This window comes from Mya arenaria, chromosome 3 (genome assembly GCF_026914265.1).
Source record: "Mya arenaria isolate MELC-2E11 chromosome 3, ASM2691426v1".
NCBI lineage: Eukaryota > Metazoa > Mollusca > Bivalvia > Myida > Myidae > Mya > Mya arenaria.
Window position 1 is genome coordinate 12,184,762 of NC_069124.1, and position 16,425 is coordinate 12,201,186.

The 16,425-nt window shown below is 32.6% G+C and overlaps 1 protein-coding gene and 1 long non-coding RNA gene across 5 annotated transcripts in view; both read right to left on the reverse strand.

The window, feature by feature from the left end:
• Positions 1 to 16,425, reverse strand: part of LOC128227249 (glycine receptor subunit alpha-2-like) — a 53,226-nt gene that overhangs the window by 20,072 nt on the left and 16,729 nt on the right. The gene's annotated exons all lie outside the window — the stretch shown is intronic.
• LOC128227251 (uncharacterized) lies at positions 10,727 to 16,328 on the reverse strand. Its single transcript, XR_008259788.1, has 4 exons — positions 16,140 to 16,328; positions 14,581 to 14,692; positions 14,161 to 14,284; positions 10,727 to 12,574 (listed from the first exon to the last, which is right to left on the reverse strand). It is a non-coding gene; the product is annotated as an uncharacterized LOC128227251 (long non-coding RNA).

The following is a 16,425-nucleotide window of genomic DNA, read 5'->3' on the forward strand; positions in this document are numbered from 1 at the left end:
TTCACGAATTATTGATACTGAACGTACACAAAGGAAGCTGTGATGTGTAACGATTAACTCCTGTAAAAGAGATCATTTGCCTTTTCCCCGAATTTATTTGCCTCAACAGCTTGACAACAAGAACGCAATCAACAGATGTAAAGCAGATCCATAAAAAGGTGCCAATTTCATACAAGGTGATTGATGGCTTATCAGATCAACAACACGTGAACATTTGACATCACTCCTATCTGACCTTCGATATTTTTAACTTTCAGACTTTCCTTAACAAGATATAGTCTTTCATTTTTCGGAATTAATTAGATACTTTAAGGGATTGATAGGTCTAACATGGTCGTTTTTCCCCAATAAACACATCTATATGACGTGAATACGCACCGTGTTGGTGATGTCGGCATCCACAAAGGCACCACACTTGTAAACACACATCATCGTTATGAGGATGCAGCTGCCATTGTTTTCAGGTGTTTCATGAGTTAATGTAAGCATTTCCAGGGGAATGACTTTCAATGATGAATGAGAAAAATAGACAAATTCGAATAAAGAAAGAGGATATAAAAAAAATTCTATTCCTCATTTGTTTGTGAACAGACCTGATGCATAGGGCGTTCAAGTTTATTAAAGTTTCGCGTGACAGACCAATGAAATTTAACAAAAAAAACGCCCAACACTGCCTTTTATTTTTGAAGTTGATCGTGTAATATAAAGAGGCATTTTTATTTATGAAAACTTCAATTCTTATTAAAATAACAAAACACTATATTTCTTTAAAAGAAAATACAAGTTATTGAAGCAAATTGTCATTTCGTGATAACGAAATAATACCACCAACCGTTATATGTATTATTTATATATAAATGTTTCATGAAAAAGCATAAGATTCAGCTGCAACATCTCAAAATGTGACGCAGGGAATGTGTATCGCATGAGTGGCAGTGGTCGGACCATCAAACCCGCGAAAGGTGGAATTGATTGATTATTTCAAATACTTAATGATTGCCTATATGCAATTTCATTGGCTAAAAAGGTTGTATTCTAATTATAGGTAACACATATATTTCGACAGGTGGGTAACATCATTCGACGATTTACGTTGAGCTGTTCTGAATGTCTAAATACACTGTCAGTTCTGTATCTTTCTTTTATCAGGAAAAATGTTTTTGTTTGTTGTTTGACTAAAAACTTTGTTTGATAATTTTATAAATCCAGGTTCGAAGTCAGTTTTACTTCAAAGGCACTGTTACAGCGTACACATATTCTAAAAAATATACATCCAATCTGACCAATAGTTATAAGTTTACAAAGTTATATTAAAGTCTTGAAAAGGCTCTTTCATTTAGAGTTAATACGGATGAAAATATATGGAAAATTAAATTTCTAACACTCATTCTGAAAATAACAACAATAAAGTTATTGTAATCAAAATGATATTGTAATCTCTAGATCACATTGTGCTGTCTGCCAATTAAGGACGAGCTAAATAAAAAATATACAGATGTTTCACATCAAAATTCATTTCTTACCGCCTGTTGTTTACAAACCTTAAGATAATTAAGCATTATTAGGAGAATCAAGTAAATAAACTTTGAATTAAAACAGCAGTAACAAGCATATGTTCAAAAGTTTTATACGTGTATTTTTAGGTTATAATAAAATCATGAGTATTTTATGTGACCCGCCAATTTGTGAAATCTGCATGACCGTCCGTCCACTTTTATTTTTCCTTAACATACTACATATACGTTTACGTAGTACGAACCTTAAAGAAATGTAACATTGTTAAGCATGCCATTTGAATGCCATTCTGAAAAAAAGTATATTCATTTATACTGAACGAATACAAAATAAGTTATTAAGCCTCTCTTTCAGAAAATATTCGCCTCAACAAACAACAAGAACGCAATCCCAAGATGTAAAAGCTGCAAATATCGTAAAAGATGATAAATGCGCATCAGATCACCAACAGCTGAGAAATCTGACATATGGGAGATCCTGGTTCCAATCTGACCTTCGATATTTTTTATTTCCCATACTTTTCTGAACAAGATTCAGTTATTTATCTTACAGAATTTATCAGACACTAAAATTGATTGATAGGTCTAACATGATCGGATCCCCCCCCCCATAAATGCATCCATACGACGTGATTATACATCATTTTGCTGACGTCGGAATGCACGAATGCACCAACATCATCGCCGTGAGGGTGCAACTGTCATCTATAGTTGTATGACGTTGTATAAGCATGAGGAGAAACTAGATAAACATTACCATTTTATTTATTTTTCAAGATCCAGTCAGACTTTACTGAATGTTACTGACGTCGGAACGCACTATTAAGCCTGTATCGTCGCCATGGGGATGCAGCTGCCACAATTGTTTAGGTTAAGTTATAGAGTTTTCTTTTTTGGGCAAAACATGCGACATAACAAAGTTGTTTATTAGAATTTCCAGGAGAATACATCCAATGGTTAACCATAGAAACGGACAATTCGATTAAACAAATGAAAACTTTAATTCCTGTATTTTTAAAGCCCATTCTGCTTCTGTATACATATTTATAGGTATTTCTCGAATTTGATGCATTCCATGGCATACCAGTTCAAACGGATATTTCGTAACAGACAAAAGTGAATAGACAAAAACGCCTGAAACTGTATTATGATTTGCATAGTACACTTAACCAAAGTTCTTATCCATGTCTTTTAATTGATTATGAAAAGACGCGAGAGGGGTTGCAATTTAATGTTATCGTATAATATCAATCCAACTTAAAATCAATAATTTATCACAAAAAAACAACAACAACATAAATCACCGATCTTCGTAATTTGAATATTGCAAACAGTTTATAAATAACTAATATTATGAAACAAGGTGCCTAAATTCAATAATTTTAGGTAATGAAAACTATGCTAATTTTAAAATGGATGTGTTAGAGTATATCGTCCAATCTGGAGTAAGTGGATATCCAGCGAAATACATTATTTAAATTCCTATAAAATGAATACGTTCTTGAAATTTATAAAACTGTCAAAAGGTTAATATATATTAAATATCATTAAATATCATTTATGTGACCCGCGTATGTTATCAAGAATAATATATGATTAAACTTTGTATCTAATAAAGTATTTACATTTAAGTTCTTCATCTTTTAACAAAGACATCGAACAGAACCCTGTGTAGTTATTTGATCAACAAAAATAATTGTATAATACTTCTCTGTCCCTGCAAGCATTCAGCTGCCTCTAGTTGTCATGTTTAAATTTGATTTCATTTGTAACAATAGTACACTACTTGTGTATTATATAAAAATATGTAAGTATTTTGCTTGATTTGCTACAAAGGCACTGTTAAAGTGAAAATTGAAGTGTTGTGGCTAAAAGCGTTGCTAATGACAAAAGAAAAAAATATCTTAATTGGCATAAAACATCAACGTCTTACATCAATGGTTCTCAGACATTTACGCTAAAATTGGCTCATTCTCATTCTAAGACAAAACATTTAAAAGATGTCAAAACGGTCCGTCCGTGAGAGTGCTGTTTTAAGCTTCATTATAACAATGATAAACTCCTGAAAAGGACTTCCAGAATATATTCGCCTGAACGGACTACAAGAACGCAATCCCAATATGTAAAAGCTGCCAATATCGTAGAAGATGATCAATGCGCATCAGATCACCAACAGCCGAGAAATCTGACATATGGTAGATCCTGGTTCAAATCTGACCCTCGATATTTTTTATCTCCCAGACTTTGCTGAATCAGATTCAGTTATTCATCCTACAGAATTAATCAGACACTTCAATTGATAAAGAGGTCTAACAAACATCATCACCGTGAGGATGCAACTGGCATTCATTAGGTTCTGGCATGTTTAGGAGTAAATAGTTAAACATTGTTATTTTAATTATTTTTCATGATCGAGTCTGACTTTATTGACCAGACCGTTACTGACGTCAGAACGCACAATTATGCATGCATCATCGCCATGGGAGTGCAGCTCCCATTGTTTAGGTTAATTTTAGTGTTTTGGTTAATTGGGCATAACATGCTAAATAGCAATAAAAGTTATTAGCATTTCCAGGAGAAAACATCCAATGGTTTATCATAGAAACGGACAATTCGATTATACAAATGAAAACTTTAATTCCTTTATTTTTCAAAACCCATTCTGCTTCTGTATACATATTTACAGGTATTTCTCGAATTTGATGCATTCCATGGCATACCAGTTCAAACGGATACATCGCAACAGACAAATGTGAGTCAACCCCTCCCCTCATCACCCGCCCCTCCCATTTCTAAGATGAGCAATATTGCAATTGCAAATCTCACGTTGCGATAGTTAACTTTGCCCATACATGTTGAACGTCCCGCATAAGTTCCCGACGATTGCGCGTATACAAATAAGAATTGTAAAATTTTGATTGTCGTTGGATCAATAAAGAAAATAATTTCCTTAAGAAATAAAGGCAATTTTCAAGAACACATGCCTTATGGGTTTTTTTTTGTATGCTGAAAGTAACAAAATTGCAAGAAATTGCTGAGCATGTTTGAGTTACTAAGCGGTACATGAGACCCCTTAGCTGATTTTACGACGAAGGTCGTGGGCACTTCCGGCCTAATAAAATGATACCCCTGAGCTGACATTGCGGCGAAGGACGTGGACTCTTCAGGACTATATATATTTAACACATGTATTTGGGACCATTTCGCAATCTCGCGTAACAAACTCATAGAATATCATTATTAAATTAAATTGTCTTTCGTTATTCAACATTATGGTTTCAAGGCCTATAAAAACAGCAATTTGAGCCATATTTATCAATGGAAATGCAATTGGTATCAATTTTATAGGCATATTTCCTTCGCCCAACCATTGTGATCATTTTTTACTCAAAATATTACGTGTATTAGCAAACATGTTACAAAACGTTTTATTAAAAATATATATTTTGAAAAGGATTCAACAGTAAAACAGCAACATAAAAATACCGAAAAACGATCCGGTTGGGTTCATTTATCTCCAATTTGAATTTTGCAAACAGTTTATGAATTACTGATGATATAAGTCAATGCGCCTGAATTTCAATAGTTTTAGGTAATGAAAAAAATATGCTATTTATGAAATGGATGTGTTAGAATTTTGGGTGAATTTATATTGTCCAATCTGGAGTGGGTGGATATCTAGCGATATACATTATTTAAATTCCTATAAATTGAATACGATTTTGAAATTCAGAAAAATTCAGGTTATTATGTTTTAAATATTATTAAATATCATTTATATGACCTGCGTATGTTACAAACAATAACATATGATTAAACTATGTATTCAATAAAGTATATACATGTAATTTCTTCATATTTTTACAAAGACATCGAACAGAACCCTGTGTAGTTATTTGATAATAAACATAATGGTATAATACTACTCTGTCCCTGCAAGCATTCAGCTGCCTCTAGTTGTCTTGTTTGAATTTAATTTAATTTGTAACAATAGTATACTACTTTTTTATCATATAAACATATGTAAGTATGTTTCTTGGAATTGCGTAATTAATTCACTATTATAAAGAACAGATAGTGATCTGTTCAGTATTGTTATATATACATCTTGGATTTATTAAATACTTTGTGAATGATGCATTGAAATTCTGAAGCTGGTTTACCCTTTGGCATATTACACAGGTTGGTAATGAAAGACAAAATAAATATATCATTTCAAGTATTGTTAATAAAACTGCATCATTTAACATCTGTGTTTCATCAAGTTTTCGCATTATTTCGCAGACTCTGGAGTAGTTTAAAATACCAATTTAAGAATTTTGAATTGAAACCGTAAATACAAGTGTACGTACATGAGTATATTACACTTGTTCATGACGTAGGTATACAACGATATTTTCAATTACTTTTGTACATTGAAATATTTTACTAAGCATGGCCTGGCAGGTAATAACTGTACTCTGTAACATCTAAGTCTACGTTTGAGGCTAAGACATGTACGTAAATACGGCCCCTGTTTGTCTGTCAATCCGTCTGTTTGTTCACATTTTATGTTGTTTTTCGTTATTACTTTTATAGCATGACCCCTAAAGCATCCTGTCTGTCCGTCCGTCCAACCATCCGTCTGTTCACATTTTTATGTGTTTTTAAGGAATCATTTACTAATGTATCTGTATATATTTAGACGTTTCACGTAGGAACAAACATCTGTAAATCGTGCTAAATTAATGTCAGTCTGGAGAAGAGTAGTTTGATTCACGAATTATTTATACTAAACGTGCACAAAGGAAGCTGTGATGTGTAACGATTAACTCCTGTAAAAGATAATTTGCAATTCTTCCCGAATTTATTTGCCACAACAGACAACAAGAACGCAATCAACAGATGTAAAGTAGATCCATGATAAGGTGCCAATTTCATACAAGATGATTAATTGTATATCAGATCAACAACAGCTGAAAGTTTGACATTACTACTATCCGACCTATATTTTAAACTTTCAGACTTTTCTGAACAAGATTTAGTCCTTCATTTTGTTCAGAATTAATCAGATACTTTAAGTTATTTTTTTTATTTTTGGTTTACTGAAGGTTATCATGTTAGACTTATAAATAACTTGTATTCATGTCGTATGGATGTATTTATTGGGTATTTTTTTACTCAATAAATACATCCATACGACATGAATACGCACCATGTTGCTGATGTCGGCATCCACAAAGGCACCACACTTATGAACATACATTATCGTTATGTGGATGCAGCTGCCATTGTTGTCAGGTGTTTCATGAGTTAATGTAAGCATTTCCAGGGGTAAGACTTTCAGTGATGAATGAGAAAAATAGACAAATTCGATTAAAGAAAGAGGAAATAAAAAAATTCTATTCCTCATTTGTTTGTGAACAGACCTGATGCAAAGGGCGTGCAAGTTCATAATAGTTTCGCGTGACAGACCAATGAAAATTAACAAAAAACGCCCAAAACTGCCTTTTATTTTTTGAAGCTGATCGTCTAATATAAAGAGGCTCCCGATGAACAGTTGTGAATGTCTTAATACACTGTCTGTTCTGTTTTTTTATCAGGAAAAAATGCTTTTGTTTGTTGTTTGATTAAAAAATTATTTTATTTTATCAATTCAATTTCGAAGTCAGTTTTGCTTCAAAGACACTGTTATAGCGTACACATATTCTAAATTATATATCTCCAATCCAACCAATAGTTAATGTATAGGTTAACAAGTTGTATTATAGTCTGAAAATACTCTTATATTTTCAGTTGATACAGATGAAAATATACGGAAAATTAAATTCCTTACACTTATTCGGAAAACAACAACAATAAGTTATTGTTATCAGAATGATACTGTATTCTCTAGAGGCCACTGTGATGTCTGCCAATTAAGGAAGACCTAAATGCAACTATAATTATGCAAGTGTTTTACATCAAAATTCATTTCTTAACGTCTGTTGTTTACAAAGCTGTAAGACGATTAAGCATTATTAGGAGAATCGAGTAAATAAACTTTGAATAAAAACAGCAGTAACAAGTATAAATTATGTTCATAAGTTTAATACGTGTATATTTAGGTAATAATAAAACCATGAGTATTTTAAGTGATCCGCCAAATTGTGAAACCTGCATGACCATCCGTCCACTTTTATTGTCCGAAATATATCATATAAGTTATACGTAGTAAGTACCTTAAAGAGACAAAACATTGTAAAGTATGCAAATTGAATGCCGCCATTCTGAAGAATAATATATATTCATTCATAATTGAATCATTTGTATGAATTGAACGAATACAAAATATGTTATTAAAGCTGCACCCTCACAGATTGACTGTTTTGACAACTTTCCAATTTTGTGTTGGAATGAACCAATCTTTGCGTAAATATCAAGGAACCAGTGATATAAGAATGGTGACAAAATATCAGAATGCAGATTTTAATATTTACGTTCAAAACGTAAGTATCCAAAACTGCGATCTGACTTCTGTAAAATTCTTCCAGAATATATTCGCCTCAACAGACAACAAGAACGCAATCCCAAGATGTGAAAGCTATGATCAATGCGTATCAGATCACCAACAGTCAAGAAATCTGACATATGGGAGATCCTGGTTCCAATCTGACCTTCGATATTTTTTATTTCCCAGATTTTGCTGAAGAAGATTCAGTTATTCATCGTACAGAATTAATCAGACAATTGATTAATAGGGCTAACATGATCGGATTTTCTCCAATAAATACATCCATACGACGTGATTACGCATCATTTTGCTGACGTCGGAATGCACGAATGCACATATATCATCACCGTGAGGCTGCAACTGTCATTCATTAGATGTATGAATGTGTACTGGCATATTGAGGAGTAACTAGTTGAACACTATTTTTTACAAGATCATTTTTTTTCAGTTGGTTTAACCAGTATGTATTTCAGATACTATATCATTAACCATGAACATTATAACTGATAAATAACGAAACTAATTATAATATAAAGTGAATGCAAATATATGAAGAACAATGGTTACAATAGTATAAAATCTTTAGATGTGAGCAGTTATCATAATAACAGTTTTTCATTTGAACATGTCTATTCCTAGAAACTTAGCCATCGGTCACAGTTAATTAAGAAGCAGTTTATGTAATTATAATTATTATGTGTTTACCTATTGCTAATTTAAGTATATCCACGTCTCCACTCGTGCAAGTTCTAAAAGATATCATGCAGCGGATCAATAAACTATAAACAGTGAATTATTTGAATCTAGAAAAAAATATTAAATCTAGAATGCTTAGACCAAGTTGAGATTGATATCTTATATCAACACAGTGCATAGACTCTATACACTATATGGATATGCACGATACACCGTGACAGTACATACACTGGTGTTATATTCTATACCAGTATATACTGTGCACGGTATATATTCTATTCATTCTCAGAGGTGTTGAAGCAGTGCTTCAACACCCCAATTCTCTATACAATGTATACAGCCAGAGATTTTGAAGATTTACTTTAACTCCTCTGTTATAGTCTATATACATTGTGGAAGCGTGCACTATACTCTGTTCATTGTGAAGGTGTTGAAGCATTGCTTCAACACCCCTGTACTCTATACAATGTATACAGCCAGAGATTTTGAAGATTTACTTTAACTCCTCTGTTATAGTCTATATACATTGTGGAAGCGTGCACTATACTCTATTCATTGTCAAGAGGTGTTGAAGCAGTGCTTCAACACCCCTGTTCTCTATACAATGTATACAGCCAGAGATTTTGAAGATTTACTTCAACTCCTCTGTTATAGTCTATATACATTGTGGAAGCGTGCGCTATACTCTATTCATTGTCAAGAGGTGTTGAAGCAGTGCTTCAACACCCCTGTTCTCTATGCAATGTATACAGCCAGAGATTATGAAGATTTACTTCAACTTCTCTGTTATAGTCTCTATACATTGTGGTAGCGTGCGCTATACTCTATTCATTCTCAGAGGTGTTGAAGCAGTGCTTCAACACCTCTGTTCTCTATGCAATGTAGATTTTGAAACTTTACTTCAACTCTTCTGTTATAGTCTATATACATTGTGGTAGCGTGGACTATTCTCTATCTGTAGATTTGAACCCCTGTTATAGTCTATATACATGGTGGTGACGTGCACTATTCTCTATTTGAATAGAGAGGTGTTGAAGCAGAGTTTCAACACCTCATCACCTTTATGGATTCTTTGTCCAGTGAAAATGAAAAATGGGAGAAAAATGCTTAGATTTTTTTTTTGTTGGTTTTGTGTTATATCAGACACCACATTTAATATACTATAAGTATAATACAATCACATTGTAATATAATTTTTGGGCAAAATGTTTTAAAAGTTAAATGAAAATGAGAATTTCTGGACTTAGCATCAACTCTGCCAAATATTGCAATAAAATTACCAAAATAACTTTTTAAAACAGATATTATATATCATTATAAGATACTTGAAATATACAAACTATGTATTTTGTAAAATATGATTTTTAGGTAAATTTGTTAGAAAAAAAAAATGAAAATTTCTGCATTTTGCCAATTACTTTGTCAAATTTTGCAATAAAATTACCAGAATTACTGTTTTTAAATATATTTTATATTGCAGTATAATAGACCTTAAGTAAAGAAACTACATACTTATGTGAAATGTGCTTTTGGGGCACAATGTTTGACAAATGAAATGAAAATTTTTGAAATTTGGTCACCTAGGCATCAATGAATTTTAAGTTTTTATATTGCAGATATTTACCAGTCGCGCAAAATGCACAATTGCAAACAACATGCAAAAGCACTTTGTAACCAATATAATGAAACGGGCGCTTTGGTTTGCCAAGCCTTGCCTTGCAAACATCTACATAAGCCTAAAAATGTCTGTCTGAGATACCAGGCGTGAAGCTGCATATAACACTAGTATGCGGATGAATCCACATGATCCTGATAAAAACATAAAAAAATCAGCCAAAGTTGCAGTATGCGTACTTGACTACATGATCCTTTAAATGTCATTTTTATTTTCCAGTACAAAATAAAGCACCTCAAAACGCCCAGAATGCACCATGTTTTTCAAAATATTCTGAGGGGGCATGCCCCGAGACCCACCTAGCAATTATGAATCCACATATAAAGGGCTAGCTAAGCCCCTTACTTCTGTATGCAAAACAAGACTACATGCTCATCTTTTCTTTATCTATTCTGCCTGTTAATTTGCTTGTAAGCTTATGTTAGTCAACAATATAATAACATTAGCTGGGCCAAAATACAAAAGTCTCTTCTTATGTTGAGAAAAATTCGAAAAATTCCGTTACTGTTTAATTTCTGTGAATGTTTATTATTCTTTTGCAAAGAGGTATGCAATTATGATTGCCGGGTTTATATGAAAATACGATATCAGGAATGGTCTGAAACAGCCCTAAAACACACAAAAGCCTTAAATGAAACAAACATATATTACATATTAAAGAGAATAGGAGTACTGTCTATAAAACATACACCTTAAAACACAATCTATGAACAGTTTTTGCCAATGTCTCTTATAAAAAAAAGCTACAACAAAAATATCGCTGGAAGTGATGGTACTTCCCATATGCCCGTTTTCTTTGAAAAAGCAGAACTTGTAATTCAATGTGCTAGTAGAAGGTAAATTGTTGTTGCATTATTATACACAGTTGGAAATACCATTATTAATAATTGTTTTCATTGTTAATGCTGCACTCTCACAGATATATGAATTTTTATTATTTTTAACTTGGAATGAAAAACTTTTGTGCACATGTCTGATAACAGTTATATGAGACTGCATACAAAATCACAGTTTTTCCTATTACCATTTAAAACTCTATGTTTAATGGTTAGTAATGCTTGAGAAGAAATGAAAATTTTGGCAGTTTTTCAGACAATTGAATTCTGTTTCATTGAGAGTTATCTTATATGACTGGATTGAAGGCATTCATGCAAAAGTCAGACTATTTTAAAAAAAAAATTTCAAAGCAAATGTGAAAACTCTTAATCAGTGACAGTGCAGCTTTAACATCCTTTTAGATTTAATCACTATGATTTCAAAATTATCAGACAAACATGATACTAGATGTATACTGTCTTGTTTGGAATTCTTGCCCTTATTCAGTATTTGTTCAATCATAGCAGTATTTATTTGAACTGCCTCTAGGTTAAAGTGTGATAAAATTCATAAGATGTCAAATACATAATTATATAAGATTCACAATTCTTTGAAGGAATGAACTCCTGCTTACATGTCATATGACAAATTATGGACAAATACAGAACCTAATCCTAATGGTTTTTCTCCAGAATTATCAAAGGGGTCACTCTTAACAAAGATCTAGTATAAACTTAATAATAATTTCTTTAGTTTAACAATGTTATAAAATCTTGAAAGGCCATAGGCAGGTAGTTCTGACGTTCATACCCTTCAAAACCTTTGACAAGAGGCATGTCTATCAAATATAATTATGAATTACTGGTGTAAATGGGTAGTGGGTAATGCACATGTCAATTGTAACCACCACCACCCCCGTCTGGGGGTATACTGGGTGTGAATGCGGTGGTTTTGTCTTACCTATGGTATGTTGGATGCGGGGGAATTTGGCAGGGATTTTAGTTCAGGATCAGTTCAGGGAATTTAACCTGGGGTAGGCTGGACCAAAAGTCAAAAGTCCCCGGACCTGGGGGCGGGATGTGGTTACAATTGACTGGTGCATTATGCTATTCATTTTGTTGCCCACTCTTTTGTTTTTCTTTGATAATCCATTGCACACAACTATAGATCAGGATCTCAAATACTATATATGTTGAAAATTGACTTTAGACATCAATGTTTTAGTTATAGTTATGAATAATGAGCGTTCATTCATTGCTTTTTTATCGAATCACAATCTTAAGTGTTAGCAAAGCACACCACTTTGTGCAGTAACGTTTAATGCTGTGGCTCCTCTTATCAACCAAGCACTTGGGCTGTTGGTGGAAAACCATTTCTCTAGTTTCCTCCCTGTCTGGTCACCTGTTTGAAAATTAAAACATTGATAATATATAATAATGAAAAAACTTGAAAGTATCCAGAATTGTACACTATGTTTATACATTTGCTAAATTAAATGAATAAGCTAAGGAAATGTACATTCAAAACAAAAGGGCCAGCATGGCCCTTAATTGATCACCTGATTAAAATGACCATGAACAAGTCAGTCAGGTAACAACTGGTTATGAAAGGTGTTGCTATTTGCTTAGCAGGTTAGTGGTTGCTGTGTTATTTGATGGTTGATAAGGACTCCTCAAAGAAGGCTGCTCTTTGTTAACAGAAATGAGAAGTATGGTAAGCTGGTTGTTCCCATGGTCAATGGATGTTACGGTAATGAACCAGAATGTTGCTATGGAAGTAAATGATTACTAAGGAAGTAATTGGTTGCTATGAATGTTGGCTGTTGCTCAGGAAAAAAGTGGTTGCTAAATAAGGCATTGGTGCCTATAAAGGTAGTTAATGGATGCGTTGGAAGGAATTGGATGCTAAGGAAGTCATTGGTTGAATGGGAATTCATTTGTTGCTATGGATGAAGGTAGTTGCTAAGGCAATCATTGGTTGATAAAGAAGCCAAGGATTGTTTAGGAAGTCATCATTTTTTATGGAATGCATTGGCTGCTGTAAATGAAGTATTTGATAAGGATGTCCTTGGTTGCTTATAAAGTGGTTGTTAAGGAAGACATTGTGAGTTTGGATTGTAGTCACTAAGTCAGACAAGTGGGTTCCTTAAGGGTACTACGAGGTCTACGATTTCCTCAACAAGACAAAACCTTGCTTAACATCCTGCCAAAAGGTGATTATTATATTGTTGTAACAACTTGTTTCATAATCTTTGAAACTAAATACCTTTTAGTTTAGACATCAGTTTCTAAGGAATTCATACATTACTGCAGAAGTCATTGCCTGATTTGAATGTGTATCAATTTTTGTTCTAGAAGTCTATCAGTAACAGGGGAACTCTGGTTGGGACAACTTTGACCCCAAGGACGAAACTTGAACAACATTCATAAAAAAAACACTTAACAACAATCAGTGATTTTTTATGAATTCTTTTTACTGCCTGTACAATGTACCTCGCAAATTCGGTAAAAAGTCAACTTTGGGAAAAATACAAAATCAGGCTAAAATTGCTTATATAATGGCAAATATACATTTTTTAACTTTTTTATGCATACCTTATGCTGTGAAAGAGTAAGACTTGTCAAGATTTTGTTTATATTTCAAGAAATTCATTGCTATTTTAATCTGGAATGTAATGTAATTTTTTTTAATTTTGGGGAAAATGGAGTTTTTCACAATAAAAAAATCACTGACAATGAACTACAAACTCCAACATATAAACACCACATACACAAAAACAAATTGATTACATATATAAATTACTGAATATTCACATGGTCTTATGATATTATTGATGAATATTATAATGTTATTTTTAGATACCAGTTACGGGTAGTAGTAATGAAGAATACCAGATTACAAAATCAAAGTGGAAATTGGAACTATTAGAGAATCACTTTATTTGTGGGTAGGTCACTTAAATATTCATTGAGGTGAAAAGAAATTACCATATGATGTATTGCATATGTTTAACCGCTGTTGCACAATCATCATTTCCAAGTGACTGTCTTCATGTCCAGTACTAGCTTACAAAATCCCTTTCTAGATAGTCAAAGACTTCATCTGATGCATCTTAAAAAGGAAGAATACAACACAATCATGAACACAATAAATGCAAATAATGGTGGGTATGCTTTAAACATGATTCAAATGCAAAACATCTTGGCAATTATTTCTAGAGCAATCTAAATGTCCTACATGAGATTTATTCTCTTATGAAAAAGTGATGTTTATGTACAAGCCAAATATACTAGAAATGTGTCAAGTGGACATTGTCTTGTGTTACTTGGTGAATTGCATATACTGTGAATGAACATAATTAACAAAAAAACAGGGATTTCTCATAATATGACAAAGTTTTTTTTTACCAAGTTTGGTGAAGATTATTGAGCCATACAATGTTTTTATCTGGACTGCATCGTCTTTTATTCTGGGCAGCATAATATGGAAATCCAGGCCATGTATACATCTGGGTATTATCTGTAATGGACCACATTTTCCAAAATGTATGTAGGCAAATGAGTTACATGGAAATAAAAACTATCTATACATAATAATAAGTGATGTGTGTACATGTGTTTACCTTGGTATTATATACCCATAGATATATTATATGACATAATATTGGGTTAATACAAAAAAATGAAATAATATATAATTAGGTTAATGATAAATCAAGCAAATTTAAACTAACACAAACAATTATATGTATATATTTACATTATTTCACAGTAAAATATAATAGAAATTTATAAACATTGGCATAATGCTTAAATCAGGTATCTATTTCAAGGCAGTTGTCATTAAATCATAAAATTTAAAGCTGCACTCTCACAGATATACCATTTTTACAACTTTTTTATTTTGTCTTGGAAAGAACAAATTTTTGCATAAATATCTGCAAACCAATGATATAAGATTGCTGCCAAAAAATCAGATCGTAGATTTCCATATTTCCGTTCGAAAATTAATGTTTTATGGCTTAAACCGTTACTAATGGTTTAAGAAAAATGCATAAAACATTACTTTTTAAACTTAAATATAAAAATCTGCTATCTAATTTTTTGTCAGCTGTCTTAAATAACTGGTTTCCATGGATTTTCGCAAAAATTGCCTCATTCCAAGACAAAAAAAATTGTCAAAACGTTCAATCTGTGAGAGTGCACCTTTAAGGTCAAAACAACTAGAAAATGGAACTTTAAACAATAAACTTAAAAACCATGACTTATGGTACAAGTATTTCCACATCGGAGCGGCTGGTTCTTACACACTGACAGTGACACACAATACACTCCACTCCTCTCCATTAACCCTTTATATATATATTACAGTCGAAACTCGTTGGCTCGATATCTCATGGCTCGATATCCTCGTTGGCTTGAACCAGATTAAAAGAACTGATTTTGTTTAACTCTTTGTTCATATAAAATTTGATCGGATGGCTCGATATATTGTCTCAGGGTCGATATTTCTCCACGCTCGAAGTCATTTTCGCGGTTCCAAGTAAGAATTTTACAATTTTGTTTGCTTGGGTCGATGTCATTTTCGCGGGTTCATGTAAGAACCTCACACCTTGATTTGTTTTGTTGCAATCTGTGAGAGTGCAGCTTTAAGAAAATGATGTTTTATGCATTTTTCTTCCAACTGTTAGTAGCACTTTTAGCCATAAAACAATTTTTTTAACGGAATATGTTAATCTGCGATCTGATCTTTTGTCAGCAGGCTTATATCACTTATTTGCATATATTTACACAGAAACTGGCTCATTCAAACTCCAAGACAAAAATAAAAAATAACAAAGTTGTCAAAATACATGTATAACCACCTGTGACATGTATCCCGGAACAACGGGTTTTCGACCGCCTAAGGATTATTTGCATTTTAATCATAAATAAGTGATAATAAAAAAATAAATGTTTGTGTGTACCATTTAAAGCAATCATTCATCTTTCAAAAAAACAAAAAAATAAAATCTGTTTCAATCGTCTGTTGTTTACATTTTGAATCCAAAATGGCGGCTGTCACATGTTGTATTTGACCTAGATACAACATGCTTTCGACCATGACCTTTAACTATACTTCGCAACAAAAGTTTGTGCACAATATTTTTTATTTTAATTTGTATAACTTGTTTAAACTGTTTAATGTATTTTATTTAAAAAAAAAAGTTCTTAGATATTTACATATTTGCCACACAGTCACTTTTTAGTGAC